This window comes from Bufo gargarizans, chromosome 1 (genome assembly GCF_014858855.1).
Source record: "Bufo gargarizans isolate SCDJY-AF-19 chromosome 1, ASM1485885v1, whole genome shotgun sequence".
NCBI lineage: Eukaryota > Metazoa > Chordata > Amphibia > Anura > Bufonidae > Bufo > Bufo gargarizans.
In genome coordinates this window covers 402,688,826-402,710,401 of record NC_058080.1, presented here as the reverse complement: position 1 = coordinate 402,710,401, position 21,576 = coordinate 402,688,826, and the positions used below count along the sequence as shown (strand labels likewise).

Genomic DNA, 21,576 nt, shown 5'->3' with positions numbered 1-21,576 from the left:
GTGTGTGACGTCAGAGGACTGGCGGATATAGAGCTGGAAACGAGGAGTTCGGCGTCCTGCTTTACTTGGTGAGATGTCGGCTCCTGTGGATCCTGCCGCCCAGAGCCCGGTAAGTCTCCTTACTGTGTGTATTAACCCTGTTTGGGGGGGGGGGGGGGGTGGAAGAGTGCACACTACTATTCCCTCACTGGTGTGGTGCTGGTGTTAGAGTAGCCTTATTACAAGCCCTAAAAAGGATCTAAATATTATCTTTCAGGGCAAGGACACCAGCACCAAAAAATCCCTACCCTCTAAATCTGTGTCCTAAGTGTACGGACAAAATGGTGGCGGAGAAATCTCCCTCTCTTTTTTAGAATCAATTTGTGATATGATTAAAGAGGAGGTGAAATCTGCAATTAATAGTAGACTCCCTCCGTGTTCTCCTCAGCCCTCCACCTCGCAAAGATCTCAGGTGTCGGACCATCGGAGCCTGACTCCGAAGAGGGAGAGGTAGTATCTCTTGAGGAATCTGAATCCTCTGATGAGGAATCGGGAAGACCCCTCTGTAGCCCAGAAGAAACCGAGAGGCTGTTAAGGACCATTAGGGCCACAATGAAAATTGAAGAGACCAAAGAGCCTCAGTCCGTGCAGGACAGAATGTTCCAGGGGCTGGGGGAGAAAAAAAGGAAAGTTTTTCCAGTCCATAGTAATATTAAGACTTTAATTTAAAAAGGAATGGAAAGGTCCTGAGAAAAATAATCTAATATCGGCCTCCTTTAAAAGGAAATACCCATTTATGGAGGAGGATTCAGTTCTGTGGGACAAGACGCCTAAAATTGATGCGCCTGTCGCCAGAATTTCTAAAAAGAGGTGTCTTCCCTTTGAGGACATGGGCCTGCTTAAAGATTCCATGGATAAGAAATGTGAGGGACTATTAAAGCGAACATTGGAGACAAACACAGCCATGCTTAGGCCCAGTATAGCAGCTACATGCACATTAAGATCCCTGTCAGTATGGCTAAACCAATTAGAAGAACACCTGGCAGTAGGGACTTCTAGGGAGGAAATCCTGGCCTCAATACCTACCCTAAAGCAGGCCTGTAATGTTTTGTCAGACGCATCGGCAGATCTGGTGACGCTCTCGGCTAGATCCGCAGCCCTCTCCTATACAAGAAGAGCTGTGTGGCTTAGATCTTGGTCCGGTGACGCCAGCTCAAAGAGTAGGCTATGCGCCATTCCGTGTGAGGGGGAAAAGCTTTTTGGGTCAGTCCTTGAGGACATTTTAGAGAAAGCGTCGGACAAAAAGAAAGGGTTTCCTTCAGAATCAAAATTCTATCAACAGCGTCAGTCCTTTCGTAATCAAAGAAGAAATGGAACGGACCAGAAGAGGAATGACAACACCAATAGATGGCAATCCTCCAGAGGGAGGGGGTTCCTTTTTAACCCTGAATCCACCTCTAAGCCCGGTCAATGGCGCCAGCCATCAAGTAGGGGGCAGGCTAAGAATGTTTGCCAGGGCCTGGGGAAAGATCTCGTCCGCCCCTTGGATCATAAATAAATTAGATACGGCTCCTCCAGAGCATTTCTCTATCAACAAACCATAAAAAAAAAACGGAAAGTCAATATGCCTTAGAACTAGAGATATCATCTCTCCTAAAAAAGGGAGTAATTATTCAAGTTCCAGAAGGTCAGGAGAGGCAGGGGTTTTATTCCCCCATATTCCTTATTCAAAAACCCAACAAATCCTTCAGGCTAATAATCAATCTAAAAAAACTAAACAAATACATGACCTACAAGAGATTCAAAATTGAGTCGATCAGATCCACAGTGAATCTCCTATCCCGTAATTGCTACATGGTAACTATAGACCTTGGAGACGCATATTACCATGTTCCTATACACAGAGCTTACCAGAAATATCTCAGGATAGCCCTTCTTCTAAGAGGTCAGGAGTCTCACTTCCAATTCCAGGCCCTTCCCTTTGGGATATCGTCAGCCCCAAGAATTTTTTCTAAAATCATGGCCGAGGTGATGGGGTTTCTACACCTTCAGGGTATCCTAGTAGTTCCATTCTTAGACAACCTCCTGATAGCGGGCTCATCTCTTCAGGTTCTTCAGGGGCATCTGCAGCTGGTGCAGGAGAAACTGACCGAGTTAGGCTGGCTAATAAATACCCAAAAATCCGACCTGGTTCCCAGTCAACAGAAAAAATTTCTAGGAATATTACTAGACTCATACAATCTCATGTCCTTTCTACCCCCAGAAAAACAGATAGGCATAAGTCAAAAAATCTCCAGATTCTCTGAAGCAAAAAGAGTGACCATAAGAGACATCATGAGACTGTTAGGTCATCTAACATCCACTATTCCCGCAGTGCGATGGGCCCAGCATCACACAAGAATTTTACAAAGTTTTCTCCTGGAATCCTGGGATGGAGAGCAAAACTCCTTAAACGGGAAGGTAGAAATTCCATTAAGAGTAAAAATATCTCTTTTGGTGGAAGATAAAGAGAAATCTCCAAAGAGGAGTCTTTTAGCGTCCGGCAAATCAGATCATTATAACAACCGACGCCAGCAGCCGAGGTTGGGGAGGCCATACAGGAAGTCATGTAATCCAGGGCACCTGGAGCCCGGAGATGTCAGCAGCCTCTTCAAACGTAAGAGAACTGTCGGCAGTATGGGAGGTGCTAACACATCATCTTCCATACATAAAAACCCATCATGTGAAAATACTGTCCGACAACGCTACTACCGTAGCCTACCTAAACCGACAGGGGGGTACCAGAAGCAAAGAACTACAAAAGTTGTCAGGGGAAATCTTCAGCTGGGGAGAAAAATATATAAAGTACCTGGTAGCGGTCCATCTGAAAGGAGAGGAAAACAGAATAGCAGACTATCTCAGCAGAGAGGTGCTAAAATTGGGAGAATGGTCACTAGATCCCAACATGTTCAAACAAATAGCTCTCAAATGGGGGTTACCAAAAGTAGATCTCTTTGCAAATCAGAAGAACAGACAACTCGAGTTATTCGGTTCCCTCTCCAGCAGGGATCACCCACTGATGGTGGACGCCCTGTCCTGTCCATGGCCAAAAGATCTCCTGTACGCATTTCCCCCGTACAATATAATTTCCAAAGTGCTAATGAAAGTAATAGAAGAGAAGGCACAACTAATATGAATTGCTCCATTCTGGCCCAAAAGGTCCTGGTTTCCCCTACTCTACAATCTGTCAGCAGGTCTATACTGGTCTCTCCCGTCTTATCCGGGGCTACTACGTCAGGGGCCGGTGCTTCATCCAGAGGTAGCAAGTCTTCACTTAACAGCATGGAAAGTGAACGGGTCCACTTACAATAAAGAGGCCTATCAGAATCTGTAATATCTACCCTACTATGCAGTAAAAAGGCCTCTACCTCACGGATCTACAAAAGAACAGAGGAAACATTCCTAGGATTTGCAGGAGACAGAATATACCACAATCAGGAAGCTAATATTCCACTCGTACTGGACTTTTTACAGGCAGGCCTTGACAAAGGTCTCAGACCCAACACCATAAAAGTGCAGGTCTCAGCATTAAGTAGCTTCCTAGATGTGAAATTGGCAGACCTACCATTAATAAAGAGATTCATAAAAGGAGCATTCAGGAAATGCCCATTTATTCATTCGACCATTCCCCCTTGGGACTTGAACCTAGTATTAGAGGTTCTAATGGAAGCACCCTTTGAGCCTTTAGAAGAGATCTCACTTAAACTTTTGTCCTTTAAAGACCGCCTTTCTGCTGGCTATAACATCAGCCAAAAGGGTAGGAGAGATTCAGGCATTCTCCTGTAAAGCGCCTTATCTCACAGTATTAGAGGACCATATTATTCTTAGACACACCCCAATGTTTCTACCCAAGGTGGCCTCAAAATTCCACCGCCAATAGGAGGTGTCACTTCCATCCTTCTGTAAAGATCCAACCTCTGACTTGGAGAGGAAATTCCATAACCTGGATGTCAGGAGATGTCTACTAACCTACCTGGAAGTCTCAGCGACATTTAGAAAATCGGACCATCTCCTCCTTCAGTATCAAGGCCAGTACAAGGGATCAGCGGCAAGCAAGGGCACTATATCCGGATGGATCCGGAACACCATCGAGTTCTGCTACCTGCAGAGAAACTTGACCCCTCCTAAAGGGATCAAAGCACACTCTACCAGAGCTGTGTCGGCCTCATGGGCGGAAAACGCCTCTGCCTCAGTAGAACAAATATATGTACAGCAGCTACATGGAAAAACCAAAATACTTTCTTTAAACATTATAAATTAGATGTACTCAAAAATTATGAGTTGTCATATGGCAGAAATGTCTTATCTGCAGTAGTCCCACCCTTGTGTTTATTTCTCTATTAATCCTCCTGGAGTGCCGTTGTGGAGGCGCCGGGGAAAAGAGACGATTACTCTTACCGGTAATTGGATTTTCCAATAGCCTCCACAATGGCACTGGATTCCCTACCCAGGTTGTATAATTAATGTGGGAGTGTTATGTTATTCATGTTATGTTGTCATTATATCAATACAGTTCTTGAACCAACTAACTAACCGAGTCCTATATCATTAACTGAAGCAGGTAAGGGGAGGGGGCCTTTTTTTCTCTCAGGCTATGAGCTGAGCGCTGTGATTGGCCAGCGCTACAGCATGGGAGAATGAGACGCCGGCAGGTTCAACTGGGTGGAGCCTAACTATGAAGATACCGGAGGCTATATCGGGAGAACGGAGGGGCGCCCAGGTATAACAGTGAGAGCAGGGAGATCCCTGGGCGCCGCTCTCCATGTCTGTATAGTTAGTTTAGATGTTTTATTCTAGTGAAAGGTCCTCTTTAAGTGTTTCCTTTCCCATTGTATTTTGGCTTTTCTGTGTGTGTTGCATATCCTTGTTGTTTTGTATTAGGCCTTAGGGAGATTCCTGTTCATCCTTCCTTTTGGAGGAACAGGTAGTTTTGTCTCTGCCATTAGTACCAGGGTCCTTTAGGGTTAGATAGAACTTCAGGTTTTCCTGTGTATGAACTCGCCTACCTCTGGGGTCTGTTCACACTTGTATTCAGTCAGGGCTTTGATTAGGATTTTCACTAGGAGGTGTCCATCTTCCTTCCCTAGTTTTCAGGCCTTATTTCCTTTCCCCTTTCCCTCCTAGGTTCAGTGTTTCCCTCCCACACTAGAGCTTGACAAGCATGCATGTGTTGTCAATGTGATGTCACCCCTGCAGTCAGGTAAATAGAGCTTGTCCTGTATGTATCTACCTGTTCTTTACTGAAGAGCTGATCTTGAGGGTTGTACAGTTTACTCCTGAAAATGGACAACCCCTTTAATATATGAAGTGTTGATGCTAGAGATGCACCTAGGCACTGGTGCCTGATTTGACCCAATGGCCTTTTTACATGTTTGTCGTGACAGTGTTACCATTTGGCCTTCTCTTCCACTGTACCATTATGGTATAATGTTACGGAGAAGTATACTGCAGAGCTGGATGTGTATTATCGTATCTCTAGGATCACACACGACCTAGCATTAGCAGCATTACCGAGACTTGGATCATCTCTACCAATGTCCCCCTAGTGGTCAAACTTGCAAACTCCAAAAGGATAACATTATGAGAAAAAAGGCACATACGTATTAAAACTCTCTAATCACAAGTAATTACACAGTATATTGGATAAGTCAAAAACATATAAATATCTCTTCTCATATATATATATATTAAAATACATTCTTTTATACTAAAACCAAAACCATTTACTGGCATTTTATTTTCTACAGAGAAAAGCAATAAAAAAAAACCTCCATAATATTTAACCCGATGCGCCAGAGATTTAAAAAAAAAGCCCAGCTTATTAACATAAATGCCAGTTGCAAAGAACGCTTGCGTGTCTTTCATTTCATATTTCCCATAAACTTTCAGCTGACATCTGGAGCTGGCATTTTTACCACTAAAACTGCAAAAGTGCACAGAAAGACCACCTCTTTGTTAACTCATTCTTAAGGGGATATGTACTTAAAGGTGTATTCTCGTTACAAACTATCCCCTGTCCACAGAATAGGGGATAACTATTTGATAGGGGGGGGGGGGGGTCCTAATGCTCGGATCCCCACAGATCAAGAGAATGGGTACCCTGTAATCCCTTCACCGAACCCCCTTGAAGTGAACAGAGCCTGCCGCGTGCACACTTCCACTCCATTCATCTCTACCAGAGTTTTCTGGAACCCCCTTAGAGATGAATGGAGTGTCAGTCTGCATGTCAGACCTGCTGCTCTGTTAATTTTTGGGGGCTTCGAGTATTACGAGGTTCTCATGATCGATGGGGGTCCCAGTGGTAGGACTCCCACAGATCTAATAGCTAGGGCTGTTTAACACAAGCGATTCCGTTGCGAGAATCGCGCTCCATATATAAGTGTTATCCTCCATTCTGGACTTGCAGGAGCGCAGGGCATTATACTGATTTATAATGCTATGTGTCTCTGCTTGACCTTACTTCTACAGAATGATGCTGACATAAAGCTGTCACTATGATTCTGTAGCAATAAGGTCAAGCATAGGCACACAGCATTATAAATCATGATAATGCCCTGCGCTCCTGCAAGTCCAGAATGGAGCATCACACTCACACACGGCGCGTGATTCCCGCAATGGACTCGCTCGTGTGAAACAGCCCTTATCCCGCATTTTGCAGACGGCACTATAATAGAAATGCCTTTTTCTTGTCCGTGGCTGCGGACAAGAATAGAACATGTTCTATTCTTTTTGCGGGGCTGCAGAACGGAACTGCGGATAACACAAGGCGTCTTTTGCGGCGCCATTGGAAATGAATAGGTCAGCACCCGTTCCAACGTGTGAATGGAACTTTAATAGTAGACACTGAGAAAATCCTGAGAAGTTCTTTAAAAATCTGAGAGTTCATGGAAACTGGGGAATCGCTCCCCAATATACTGTTATTGTAATCACTCCAGTTTCGAGTGGGAGCGTTCCAATACTGGCAATAGGCTCATGTGTATGACCTTTTTAAAAGGCCTCTTTCACATGTCAGTGAATCACGGATGTCGTCTCCATGGACAGCACACACATCTATAGACCTTAAGGTGTGTATTCAAACATCAGTGGTTTCCACGGTGACGCCACAGAAGCATGCCCTATTTTTGTCTAGGATTGTGGACCCCTGGCGGTGAGGACAGTGGCTGCAATGGTCAGATGCTGGATCCCGGCACATCACTGCTGCAGTTTGTAAACAAGCAGCATGAGAACCAAACCACCGCCGAAGAGAAAGTGTTGATTATATAGGATAGGAGATGACTGTTAGATCGGTGGGGGTGCTGCCAATGGGACCTCCCCCAATCAAGAGAATGGGGACCCTAGTGCCCTCCAAAATGAAAAGAGTGGCCAGTCTAGCGTGCATGCAGCCGCACTGGGCTTTGTCCAGACTAGGAGATCTACGGCAAATCCTCGACAAAATCTGTAATACATGTGGCTTTGGTGTGGAAACGGCACGAAAATCTGCAAAAACTACACTGCCGTGTGCATATACCTGTAGGGATTCCTTCTGCTGCCATACAAGCTCAGAGTACATGGCATCACCGATAGGCATGGGACCTCTGCCATCAGTTCTTTGCAACAGCATTGTGTATATTGTGCTTTCCTGTGTAAGGCTGCTTTCACACTGGCGGTAGGATTGTCCGGCAGGCTCTTCCGGTTGGGGAACTGCCTGCCGCATTCGTTCTAATGTTTGCGCACGTGTGCTGCAGGAAGTCCGCTCTGGCCTCTCTGCATGTTTGCCGCGCTGTGGCCGCATCTCCGACCCGTCCGGAGCAGACTTCCGGCAGCGCACGTGTGCAAACCTTAGTACCGATCCGGCAGGCGGTTCCCCTGCCAGACAATCCTAACACCAGTGTGAAAGAAGCCTTGGTGTTTTCTGCTGATGCTGGTGGGGAGAGCAACCACCAAGAATTTACTTTCCCTGCAGTTGCGCCCACCTACGATCCACATCATACCTGCATACTGTATATGCAACAACTCAAGTGATAGGATTGTATTAGAGAATTATACAAATCCCTAGTAGTCCAACTGTATCATTATAAGACTGATTTATTACAAGTGCTTGCAAAATCGTCTTTTCTGATGATAATTCTAATCTCGTATATATTACTGATATTATATTGTAGTGTTGTTATTCTATATTTCTGTTGCAACTATTAGGCTACTTTCACACTAGCATTTGGTGCGGATCCGTCATGGATCTGCACAGACGGATCCGTCATGGATCTGCACAGACGGATCCGTCCTGACACACAATGTAAGTCAATGGAGGACGGATCAGTTTTCTATTGTGCCATATTGTGTCCATCCCCATTGACTTGCATTGTGTGTCAGGACGGATCAGTCTGCCTCTGCATCGTCAGGCGGACACCAAAAGCAAGCAGCGTTTTGGTGTCCTCCTCCAGAGCCAAATAGTGACTAAACGGAGGCAAACTGATGCATTCTGAGCGGATCCTTTTCCATTCAGAATGCATTAGGGCAAAACGGATCCGTTTTGGACCGCTTGTGAGAGCCCTGAACGGATCTCGCCAACGGAAAGAGAAACATGAGTGTGAAAGTAGCCTTATTATTGTTAAGTTCTATCAAGCCAGTCTTGACTCCTGGCATTCATATGAAGGATGTTTCTTTAGGTTGTTCTGTCTTGTGTTTGAGTCTTCAGGCTCCTGATGGCTCTGGAGAGGTTTTGTAGAGTTTCTTGCTTGCTGTCAGTGAGTGTGTAGCTCTTTTGGCACTGAAGCTGTTAAAGTGGTAACTCCCCACCTCCTCTCCTCCAGTGGCACCTCTCTTCCTGCCCTCCCTCCTCCTCTTCAATCATCTCCCTTCCTCCGCCTCTTCCCTCTCCTCTGCACTGGTCTCTTCTGCTCTCTGCCTGTCTCTCCTCTGCCTTCTTTTCCTTGTCCTCCGGGCCATGGATGGGTAAGTGTCTATACCGTCTATATGCCTGATTTGTGAAGGTGCTAAGCGTCGCCAGTGAATGTAGCCCGACAGGACTTGAGAATATCTTGTGCTCACTGCTTCACCCTGGAATTAGGATCTCCTTTGAACATCCCTCTAGGGGTTGGTGGGTGTGTATGTGTTTGTAAACCTCAGTTCAGAGGGGCGGCAGATGCCTACTAAAGATCCCTGGATAAATGGGTGCCCTTTTTTCGTATTCGATCCATTGATCTAGTTATATTACTTATACTTGTTTCCGTCCACATTTTATCCATTCAGAATATAAATGGGAAGATATAAAAAGGGAAACTTAAAGGAGACCTCCATACTTTGTGTCATCATGGTGCTGTGTAGTTCTATTCATGTACTTCTACAAATGTTTCGAGTCAGTCTCCGTCTCTGTGCATATCCGTTGTGTATCTCTAGGTATATAGGCAGAAGCTCCTATGAAATTATGTAATATGTGCCTTGTTCTGCGGGGAGACTTGCCTGGCCTGTCATTACGTGGTGGACTTGAAGCAGAGGTGTGTGAAGTATGCAAGCTGCCCCTCCCTGTGTATGTACGGTCACACCTGTGTAGCTGGAGGCAAGTAGGACGCTCGCTTTCTCTACTGACTGGACTCTGATGGAACAATTTTTTTTTTTTTGATGTCTTACTCTTTAGAGGATAGATTAATTAAGACGTCACATCTGCAGTGATAAGTTATACGTAAGAAGACCAGAAAAGATTGAATATTCTGGTTTTATCTTGTGTTATATGGGGATGAGAACGAGGAATTGTAGGGCCGGGCCCACATACATCAGCTATGTCTTTCTGGACACAACTGATGTATGAGAGTATAAAGACTGCTTTATAGCAGACCGAAAAAGCAGTTTCATGTCTGCCGCTTTTTTAGATCCTGGCATCATAACTTGTGCGTGATATGAATATGAACAATCCCATAGAGTGATATCAGTTCTAGCGTCAGTCTTCCTCCTGGAGGGAGACTGAGCCGGGTCACAACATGTGTCACCCAGGCTTAAAGGCTGTATTACATTCCCGACGTGGCTAACGGTTGTCGGGAGGGAAGCGTTCCCTTCCGGCAATCGCCTGCTCACGAGCGGAGGAGACCGCTGCTGTGCAATCGCTATATAGTGGTTTGCTGACGGCAGATCGTGATTAGACACCACAATCTGCCGCCTGCAAACGATATTTTTTTTAACATGTCAAAGGATTTGGATTGCCCAATGATCGGGCAATCAACAGCAGTATTACACTGCAAGATGATCGCTAACCGATCTGTATGCATATGTCCCCCCATGGGGCTCACAAACTATCTCTAAATCCCAAATTTACCTGTCAGGATGTGTTTATAATGAAGGAGTACAAGGAGGAATCCCTTAAAAACACAGGGAGAACATACAAACTCCATGCAGATGTTGTGATTGGTTGGATTCACACTAAGTACCCGAGCACTGCAAGGCACCAGTGCTAACCACTGAGCTACCGCGTATCTATTAAATCTGCATTTACTGTTTGGCAAATGATAATATGGGGTGAATTGTTCAGGATTTGTTCAGTTGTCAGCTATTTAGATTTACTAATGAGTCTGCACCAAATATTTCTCTAAAAAGTGACCTAGTTTGGCACATCTAGGGTTTCTACAAAAAATAAAAAATTCCCGGCATGCTTGACGAGGAGGTGGTGCTTAGTTGAAAGGGGTGGGTCTTCATGGGAACGGGGGCAGAGCATAAGATGTGCCATTTTGTGCCACAATTCCAGTGTAAAAATCTCAAAGTAATCCAACCAATAGTTGGGATCGAGTCAGTGAAAGTGTCTATCCCTGTACCAGATATATCATCCAGCCTCAGCCCCTGTAATAAATCTGCTGCAGGTCTAGACAGCAGGTCTAAGTTTACACCATCTTTACGACTAGTAAATCTGGGCCATGGTCCAGTTATGCAATCGCCACTGTAAGAAATCTACTGATTGTCTACACCAGCAATCTATACTCTGCAGTTCAATACCTTAGGGTACTTTCACACTTGCGTTAAAGTGTTCCGGTATTGAGTTCCGTCACAGGGGCTCAATAACGGAAAAAAACCCGCTTCAGTTTTATCCTAATGCATTCTGAATGGAAAGCATTCCGTTCAGTATGCATCAGGATGTCTTAAGTTCAGTCACTCTGAACGGTGACTGAACTTAAGTATTTTCTCCGGTATTTGGCCGGAGAAAATACTGCAGCCAAAATTCTGGAACACTTTCTGTAATGCCGGATCCAGCATTAATTTCCATTGAAATGTATTAATGCCGGATCCGGTACCAAGTGTTCTGGAAAACCGGATCCATACGCAGACCTTTTAAAAATGTGAAAAATCAGTTTTTCCGGATGAAACCGGAGAGACTGATCCGGTGTTTCAATGCATTTGACGGCCGGATCTCAAAACAAATGCTATCCGTTTGCATACGGATTTCCGGATCCGGCAGGCAGTTCCGGCAATGGAACTGCCTGCCGGAATCCAACAACTCATGTGTGAAAGTACCCTTAAACTGGATTTACATGGGCCGACTGAGTGGCGATTGTCGGGAAGGAGGCGTTTCTCCCCGACAGTCGGCTGCTCGCCCAGTGAACGAGGATGCTGCTATTACATGCAGTGATCTCCTCCACAGTATGAGGACGAGGGATCGCTATTGTGATCCCTCATCCTCATACAGAATCATTATTTCTGAGCAGCAGATCACTGTTTAGGCCACACGATCTGCTGCCCAGAAGCCATGATTGGTGGTGCCTGGTGGAGCAACAGGATCACCCGATGAATGAGTGTTTTGCTCATTCATCGGGTGATCGGCGGCACATTTAAATGTCCAGATTGTCGGGAATGACCGCTTCACAGGGACGGTCGTTCTCAATAATCTGCTCGATTTTCAGGCTGTGTAAATGCATCTTTAGTGCTGTACTTCAATCCTCCTTTATGGTGGTGTGCTGTATACCACTGCTTGGCTATATACCACTGCTGCAGCCAAAGACCCTTGGGGAGGATCGGTGTGTGACTGGGGAGTATGCAGTAAGTGTTGTTTATAATATGACTGCAGCATTATGAGGCGGGACACATCTTAAGCTCCACCCACTTCAGGAACCAATAAATCTGTAAGAAATACTTTTTCATTATTATTATTTATTATTAAAGTGCCATTCATTCCATGGCGCTGTACATATGATGAGGGGTATACATACATAATACAGACAATTGCAGTAAGCATGAACAAGACGAGTTACAGGCTGGTACAGGAGAGAGGAACCTGTACAGGAGGGCTTAGTCTTTCATTTCAGAAAGCATCTCTGAAACCTCTAGACATTTTACTTTTGACCATTAGCATAGCTGCTTAATAGTGATGTCTCCCTTTTAATGCAATAATTTTTTTCCCTTACGCCCATGACAGCACCCTTGAGAGACCGCCTCCATCCAGGACAGGAAACCGGAACTTTCGTGGAGAGCTCTTAAGGAGGGGCTCTGCCCCTATACCACCAGTTCCGGTTTCTTGTCCTATGGATAAGACGTCTATGTGGAGAAAATTTAGGTAGGAAGGATAAGGGATTCCTCTTTAATACCTAATCCACTTCAGGGCCCAAGGCTGGTCAACAATGACGGTTACTGTCCCGTGGGGGGAAGACTTTCTCTGTTTTCTGGGGCTTGGGAAAAAAAATCTCGGCAAGCCTTTGGATTATTGGTATTGTAAAAGACTGGTTTCGTGTAGAGTTTATCGCTTCCACACCGAGAAGATTCAAAATTACAAATCTGGTTCCAAATTCTGTAAGAGACAAAGTTTTTTTTTTTTCCCTTTTTTAAGAAAAAGGTTCTTGTTCCTGTTCCAGACTCGGAGAAGGGGGGGGGGGGGGGGTGATTCGTCTCTTTTTCTCATACCCAAGCCAGACGGATCATTTAGAATGATTATAAACCTGAAAAGACTTAAATCAGTACCTAAAATACAAAAAATTCTGAATGGAATCGGTACAGTCTGCAATAAAACATCTCTTCAAAGACTGTCATGGCTACCATAGACATAAAATATGCCTATTATTACATCCCAATTCATGCAGATTAAAAAAAATATCTGAGTGGCGGTGTCCATGGAAGGCCAAGTTCATCATTTACAATGTAGAGCACTTCCGTTTGGAAGTGAACGCATTGCACCATGGTGATGGATCATGTGACGGACCGTGTGATGAGCGTAGTGACGTCATCAAAGGTCCTATTCCTCACAGAACAAGACAGAAGAGATGCCGGCTGCGCGAACAAGTGGATTAAGGTGAGTTAAATTATTTGTATTTATTTTTTTAACCCCTCCAGCCCTATTGTACTATGCATTCTGTAGTCAGAATGCTATTATTTTCCCTTATAACCATGTTATAAGGGAAATAATACAATCTACACAACCTTGAACCTAAACCTGAACTTCTGTGAAGAAGTTCGGGTCTGGGTACCACATTCAGTTTTTTATCACGCGCGTGCAAAACGCATTGCACCCGCGTGATAAAAACTGAACAACGGAACGCAATCGCAGTCAAAACTGACTGCAATTGCGTACCTACTCGCGCGGGTTTGCCGCAACGCATCCGGACCTTTAAGAGGCCTTAGGCAGAATTACCTCCACGATACCTGCTGTCAGTTGGACCCTGTTTAACTCCAGGACGCTTCAATGGCAGATTCTAAAAGAGTGGCAGGGATCATTGTCCCCGTTGGATGCCCTACTTCCTCCTCACCCCTCAGGTGATACAATCCTTAACAAGGTGGCTGGAACCTTCAAATCTGACTCGGGGCCTCCCTTGGGATCTACAAGAGCAAATAACCATCACCACGGATACCAGTCCGACCGGGTGGGGGCCTATTGTCAGTGGGGGGTTCAGCAGGGGGTGTGGAGTTCAACAGGTCAGGATTCCCAGAATATGAGGGAGTTGAGAGCGGTTCCAGTGCTCCAGACAAAAAAATAAAAAATCACACTAGATTGAGTTCTACTTTTCAATAGTACCATCCTGGGGTATATATATATTCATTGATCAACTTTTATTAAAGCAGTTCTCTGGGCTTTGTCCTTGGTTCAGCACTTCTGTGTTCCCTGTGGTGCTGTATGGTCCCTGCTTCATGATCTTCGGTGAGAGCCTGTCTCCTGTGATCCGCGTTGTCTGCACTGAAGGTAGAAATCTTCAGAGCAGCGTGGTCTCCACAAGAAGGAGGCAAAGAAGTGTGCCGTGAAGGGAGGAAGACGGGGGAGGGGGAGCAGCACAGGGGCCTCATGATAATGTACCAGCTATGATATGCAGCCAGTTAGACTACCCAATGTGGATGCCGAAGTGTTTAGGAAGGCAGAGTATTGTACTTGTGTACTCACAAGCTTGTCGTCCTTGCCAGTGGTGCGCCTAGGGTGTTTGGCACCCGGGGCGGGACCTTTCTCTGGCACCCCCCTCCACAATACTTCTATAAAATTGTACCCCCTCACAGTAGTATTGTCGTCATTGTACAACCTTCACAGTAGTTTTGTACAGATGTGTGCCCCCTCACAGTAGATATGCCCATATTGCACCCTCTCACAGTAGTGATACCCACATTGTTCCCCCCCTCACAGTAGTTATGCCCCTTTCACAGTTGTAATGCCCTGTTTGTGCCCCCTTCACAGTAATAATCCCCATTGTGCCTCCTTTATATTAATGCCTACTGTGCCCCCTTCATAGTAATAATGCCCATTTTGCCCCCTTCACAGTAATAATGCCCTCTGTGCTCCTTCATTGTAGCAATGCCCTCTGGCTCTGTGCCCCCTCTATAGTAGAAATGCTCATTGCGCCCCTTTCACATTAGTAATGCCCTTTGTGCCCCCCTCCATAGTAGTAATGCTCTCTGTGCCCCCCTCCATAGTAATAAAGCCTTCTGTGCGCCCCTCCATAGTAATAAAGCCCTCTGTGCCTCCTCCATAGTAATAAAACCCTCTTTACCTCCTCTGTATTAAAAAAAAAAAAAAAAAAAAAGTTGGTGGGACAAGTCGCAAATGGCGATAAGGCCTCTTTCAGACTTGCGTTGTCCGGATCCGGCGTGTACTCCACTTGCCGGAATTACACGCCGGATCAGGAAAAACGCAAGTGTACTGAAAGCATTTGAAGACGGATCCGTCTTCAAAATGCTTTCAGTGTTACTATGGCAGCCAGGACGCTATTAAAGTCCTGGTTGCCATAGTAGTAGTGGGGAGCGGGGGAGCGGTATACTTACAGTCCGTGCGGCTCCCGGGGTGCTCCAGAATGACGTCAGAGCGCCCCATGCGCATGGATGACGTGCCATGCGATCACGTGATCCATGCGCTTGGGGCGCCCTGACGTCACTCTGGAGCGCCCCGGGAACCGCACGGACGGTAAGTATGCTGCTCCCCCGCTCTCCACTACACTTTACCATGGCTGCCAGGACTTTAGCGTCCCGGCAGCCATGGTAACCATTCAGAAAAAGCTAAACGTCGGATCCGGCAATGCGTTCTGGGTTCTGTTGGCTTTAAGAGAATTCGTACCCAAAATATGAGAATAGGGAGTAAAAATCTTCTCAGACAGTGCCACGGTGGTATCCTACCTAAACAGGAAAGGAGGGATAAGGTCAAAAAATCCTATGTCCTTAGCTGCAGACCTTTTTTCTCTAATCATTTCTTATGTTCCTTTTATCAAGGCAGTACACTTAAAGGGAACAGAAAACAAAGTGGCGGATTATCTAATCAGAAACCATTTGGATCAGGGAGAATGGTGTTTAAACCAAGAAGTCTTCAGTCAGATAGTTCAGCTGTGGAGCCAACCTCAAGTAGACCTTTTTGCAACCAGAGAGAACAAAAATGCAACCTATTCTTTTCTCTAAATCTGAAAGATTTTCTGTCAGGGATAGACTTTCTCCCTTCAATAGCCGGATCAGCTTCTGTATGCCTTTCCTCCTCTACGACTTCTTCCGAGGATTCCGAGATTACATAAGCTGAGGCAGGAACAGGCAAGGCTCATTCTAAACGCCACTTTCTGGCCAAGGAGAACATGGATCACTTGGTTGAGGAAGCTATCTCTTGCAGATCCCTGGATTCTTCCGGACAGGCAGGATCTGTTGTCTTCCATCCAGAAGTGAGAAACCCTCATCTAACAGCCTGGTATTTGAAGGGGAAATCCTAGAGCATAGGGGTCTATCTAAGTAAGTTATATCTACCCTTTTATCATGTAGGAAAGAAGTAACCTCTACTATTTACCTCAGAGTATGGAAGACCTTAAATTTTTCTAATGTCCCCAGTAGATCCCTTGAGTTCTCCTCCTATGTACAAAATGATGGATTTTTTTACAAAAGGGTCTTGATAAGAACTTAAGACTTGGCACCCTTAAAGTTCAAGTTTCTGCCCTTAGTGCTTTATTAGTGATTTACCAATTGCCAATCATCCGTGGATTAGGAGGTTCTTTAAAGTGGTTAGTAGGATTAAGCCTGTGATCAGATCTTCCGTTCCCCCGTGGGATCTTAATCTACTTTTGTCTGGAATGATGGGGCCTCTTTTTGAACCTCTGAAGGATTTATCTATTAAAGCTTTTTCTTTCAAAACTGCTTTTCTGGTGGCTTTCACCTCTGCCAGGTGTGTGGGTGAGATTTCTTTTCAGCCCCTCCTTCTTTATACTAACATCCTGGAGGACAGAGTGCTCATTTAAACCAGATCCTTCTTTTCTACCTAAAGTGGTCTCCCTGTTTCATAGGACCCAAGACATTGTTCCTCCATCCTTGTGTCAATCCCCAAAGAACGAGCAAGAGAGGAGGCTCCATTGTCTAGAGCAGGGATGTCAAACTGCGGTCCTCCAGCTGTTGCAAAACTACAACTCCCACAATGCCCTGCTGTAGGCTGATACCTGTAGGCTGTCCGGGCATGCTGGGAGTTGTAGTTTTGCAACAGCTGGAGGGCCGCAGTTTGACATCCCTGGTCTAGACGTTAAAAGATGCCTGTCTGAATATCTGAAAGTCACTGGTCAGTAGAGGAAATTCTCTAGACTTTTTTGTACAGTTAGGGTAAAAAAACAGTTAATAAAGTTTCTTCTAGAACTCTATCCAGATGGATAGTGGAAGCTATCGCTTTAGCCTGTTCCTCAGCAGGGAAAACTCTCCCTTTGGGATTTGGTGCTCACTCAACTAGATCAATTTCTACTTCTTGGGCAGAGCGGGCTGATGCATCTCTAGAACAAATTTGTAGGGCTGCTACCTGTAAGTCTCCATGTACTTTTTTTTTCGCCACTACTGGTTAGATTTACTCTAAGGAACGTTTATCTTTCGGCAGGAAGGTCTTGCAGGCAGTAGTCCACCCCCCCAAGCTACTTACTATTCTAGTTTTCTCTCAAGGGAGCTGTCATGGGCGTAAGGGAAATTCAAGATTACACTTACCGGTATTCGTTTTTCCATGAGCCCATGACAGCACCCGGGATTTGTTCCCGCTCTATATTTTCAGCTTGTATATAATGCATATGAAAAAAAATAATATAATAAATAATTAAAATGTGTAAAAAAAAAAAAAAAAAAACACAAACACTTTTTTTTTTTTTTTTATAAAGTGTTTTGGACACGTTCTCGCCATTAACTGGTGGTATAGGGGCAGAGCCCCTCCTTAAGAGCTCTCCACGAAAGTTCCTGTTTCCTGTCCTGGATGGAGGCGGTCTCTTAAGGGGACTTATGGAAAAATTATTACCTGTAAGTGTAATCCTGAATATTATTATTATTATTATATATTTTATTTTTTATAAGGCTACATTCACATCTGTGTCGGAGCCTCTGTCACAGAGTTCATCAAAAATAGTTTAAGAAAAGTCTTACATGCATGACTTTTTTTCTTCAATAAAAATTAGATACCTAATAGATCCCATTATAGTAAATAGGATCCGTCTGGCTCCTTTCCTGTCAGTTATATGGGGAATCCCACACTTCCGTTATTTTCGTTCTTCTACTCCTATAACGTAGCGGCGGAATGGAAAACAATGGTGGTGATGTAAAAGGGCCCTTGCCTGGTTACCAGAACATGTCTGGTAACACCATAGCTTATCCAGTTGCTTGAGGAAGCCCACTTTCATGTGTTGCAATTTAAAATTTCCCTGTACTGTTCCCAGTGTGCAGTACAGGGGCATACATAAAGTGCTGGCATGAACAGATACTTATTGTGGCTAGGTAAGTGACTGTGAGCACAGCGCTTCACAGTGCAAACAGCAATAGAAAATATTAATCCAGAGTCAATGACCTCTTGAGAATCCAGGGTCAAAAAGTTCTTTGCTTGCAGGATAAAATCATGGTACAAATAGAGCAGTAATCTGTCTGAGACCGCTGCGTTCTTTCAGGAACCCACAGTAATTGGGGTGTGCTCCTGTGAGGTTTTTTTGCTATGTATTGTATATACCATCAATAAATGATAAGGTATCTGTTTGGCTGGTGCACGTATTGACACAGTGCCAGTCTTGTGTAGCTGGCATCTTTACCAGCAGAAAATGTCATATCTGCTAGTTCCCGTCTGTCACGAGCCAGGCCTATCCAAATCCCAAAAGCCAGGTCGTTATTGCGCCTAGAATCCCTAGATACTTTATTTTTGGTGGTTGTTTTCTATTAAAATGTCTGGGTTCTTTGAATGTGTAAGGACATATTACAGGACAATTAAAAATATCACACCGACTTGTGTTTATGATGAGAAAAGGTTGCGGAAGAGACTAATATTAATAAAAAATAAAAGAAAAATATATATATACCAGTGTGTGTGTATATGTGTGTGTATGTATATGTGTGTGTGTGTGTGTGTGTGTGTGTGTATATGTGTATATATATATATATATATATATATATATATATATATATATACAAAAAATGAGAATATGGCAGCACCAACCTGTATAGGAGATGGGTGCCAAGGGGAAAAGCTTACCCAAAATACAAAGCTGTAAAGCAGAGCAGCACTCCAAAATTGTGATAAAAAGGATGTATTTATTCACCCATAAGTGTCGCCACTCAGGGATTATTGAGGATGATAGGAATCCACAATTCCTGACATGTCTTTAGTAAATAAATGCAGCTTCTAGCGCTATAGCGTGCCCTTTTCCTATTAATGAATAGTATGGCAACTGGGCATTACCATTTCTATTGCAGAAGTGCGTGCCCTGAGTGGGGACAGGTCGTCTTTAAAGAGAATCTGTCACCCCAATGTTGGATTTTTATCTACAGCTATACATGAGTAATACTGTAGATATAGAGTCCAGATCCCTATTGTCCCCTGTTCCCCTACTGTCAGCGATCAGAGCGGTGTTTAAATACATTATCAGGACTGGTGTGACGTCTGAACTGTGTATTTCAGTGCAGCTTTGAGTGCTGGCAGCAGGAAAATAAAATGGTGATCTGGACTCCTTATCTGCAGTACTAGTCATGTATTACTATAGCTAATCGTCCAGAATCAGTGACAGATCCCCTTTAATGCAGAATGACAAGAACACAATGGAGACCATTGTAAGTAGGCAGTTTCAGGTAGTGCGGCTAGACCCTCTGCTGGACCCTGTTATACTTAATGGCTCTAGTAGGGATTCCGCTTGCAGCCGGCAGTGCTTGATCCGGTGAATTCCGGCAGAGAAACTGGTGTAAAACTAGCCTAACAAATAGATGGTGGACCCAAGACATCTTTATCATGCATTATAGTAAATGGCAAGTTTCCTCAAAAAATCATATGAAAAGGGGCGATCATCTTGAACCAACCACTTTGAGTTCCTTCAATACAGTCAGTCTACACGTTCTAACACTCTAAATCCTAGTATAGTCATAACCTATGAACTTCTGGCCACCACTAGAGGGAGCCACGACTAGAGGTAGCTTACTTTTTATTTTTTATTTTAATGATTTCTTTGTTTTAAAACGTGCCTGCCACAACATTTAACTTTCAGGTTAGTTTACTCAATGGGGGGTCATTTATCAAGACCAGCTTTTTCTACTCTGTGCTGGACATCCCCTGCACCACCAGAGGATGTCCTTAAATAATGGTGTGCTTCTCGTCATAAATAAGGCACATCCTCTGGTAGTCCATGTGGCTATAATGAAATTTATGCCAGCTTTTTGCCATTTGTAGATTTCAATCATAAGTCATGGTGTAAATGATGATGCCACCCCTTTATTTGGAAAATGGTGAGGGCGCTTTAAAATCACCAATTGCAACAAAATTTAGTCTCAGTGGCATAAAAAAATTTGCATACTCGTGTTTTTTAGGTTTAATGCCCTCCCCCCATGTATCAAAAACTTGAAATCACTTTTCTGAGCAAAAAGCAGTTTCTATCTTTCTTCTCTTGCCAGTGACCATGAGTACAGGTTAAAAAAAAAGCACCTCCCAGTTTGAAGAAATGACATTCTGTAGACCATCTTGATGTGACAAGAATAACAATTCCGAATAAAGGCTTTTTACTGTAGTATTGACGTTCGTTGTAACTAGAGCTGGGCTTTTGTGGCCATCTGAAGACAAAAATCAATGGTAGCAGATGTCAGAGGTGAAAGGTAATAATTCAGGACAGGAATCCTAGGAATTAAGTATAAATATACACTGCGTGGAAGGTATGGAAGATAAGACACTGTTTGTATAGCATTCAACGTGATTGGCTTAGAGCAGGATGTGTGCCAGACGGGAGAGCATCAGATAAGCACAAGGGAAATATTGTCAGTGTGGGTGTTGGGATAATGAGGTCATTGCTTTAAAGGGGTTGTCCGCTTTTTACTATTGATGACCTTTCCTCAGGAGAGGTCATCAGTATCATATTGGTTGGGGTCCAACTCCCGGCACCCCTGCCGATCACCTGTTTGAAGTGAAGGCAGCGCTGCCTTCTCTGCTCCGTTTTTTTTCTGCTCGCTGCAGCAATTGCAGTGGTGAAAAGTGTGATTACAAATATGGCGTCCCCTTTCACTTCTATGGGATGGCTCTGTCTGTTCAAATGAATACTACAGAACTGTCCCATAGAAGTGATTGGGGACGCCATACTTGTAGTTACACTGCTCACCACTGCAATTGCTGCAGGTCAAGAAGTGCTGCTGATGAGCAGAATCGATTCACTCATCTCTAGTCTAGAGTTATCTAATGTGTATGGCCAGCCTTAAGCCTCGTTCACATCTCCGTGTCTGTTTGACGTGCGTGTTTTATCCGTGAAGATGTCGGTGAAGGATCCGTGTTTGGTCCATGTGACCTCCCCCCCCCTTTTTTTTTTTTTTTACACTCGTGTATCGTGTGTATTCCATGGACCCTGCTCGGCTGAAAATTTATTTCCAGAGCATCTCCTATTAGTGGTCAGTGAAAGAAATGGACGCAACACGGAAGCCATCAGTGTCGTGCCAGTGATTTTCTCAGACCCATAAACTTTGCGGACCAAAGTAGTGCATATCAGACAACTCAAAAAAAATTGTACGTGGGCTGTCTATGGAAAATGCAGACAGCCAACGTCAGTAAAAAAACGGAAATGTGAACTAGGCCTTACACAGGAATGCGCCAATTTACAATGGTCACTTATCATGACCATTCGCTAGTTTACGAGACAGCTTGAATCCAGCAAGAGATGAACAATAACGCTATCATTATTATTACTCTTCACAAATTTT

General features: G+C 44.4%; 1 protein-coding gene across 4 annotated transcripts in view; it reads left to right on the top strand.

Annotated features, from left to right (window-relative positions):
- PTBP3 (polypyrimidine tract binding protein 3) overlaps positions 1 to 21,576 on the top strand; it is a 185,595-nt gene that overhangs the window by 43,926 nt on the left and 120,093 nt on the right. Inside the window, exon 1 of one of the 4 annotated variants that reach the window (XM_044271207.1) lies at positions 8,880 to 8,949. The exons of 2 other annotated variants lie outside the window; for them this stretch is intronic. The gene's annotated coding sequence lies outside the window, so the exon portion shown is untranslated. Of the gene's footprint in view, positions 1 to 8,879; positions 8,950 to 21,576 lie in introns of those variants that run through there. One more of the 4 variants, XM_044271198.1, reaches the window with a different exon arrangement.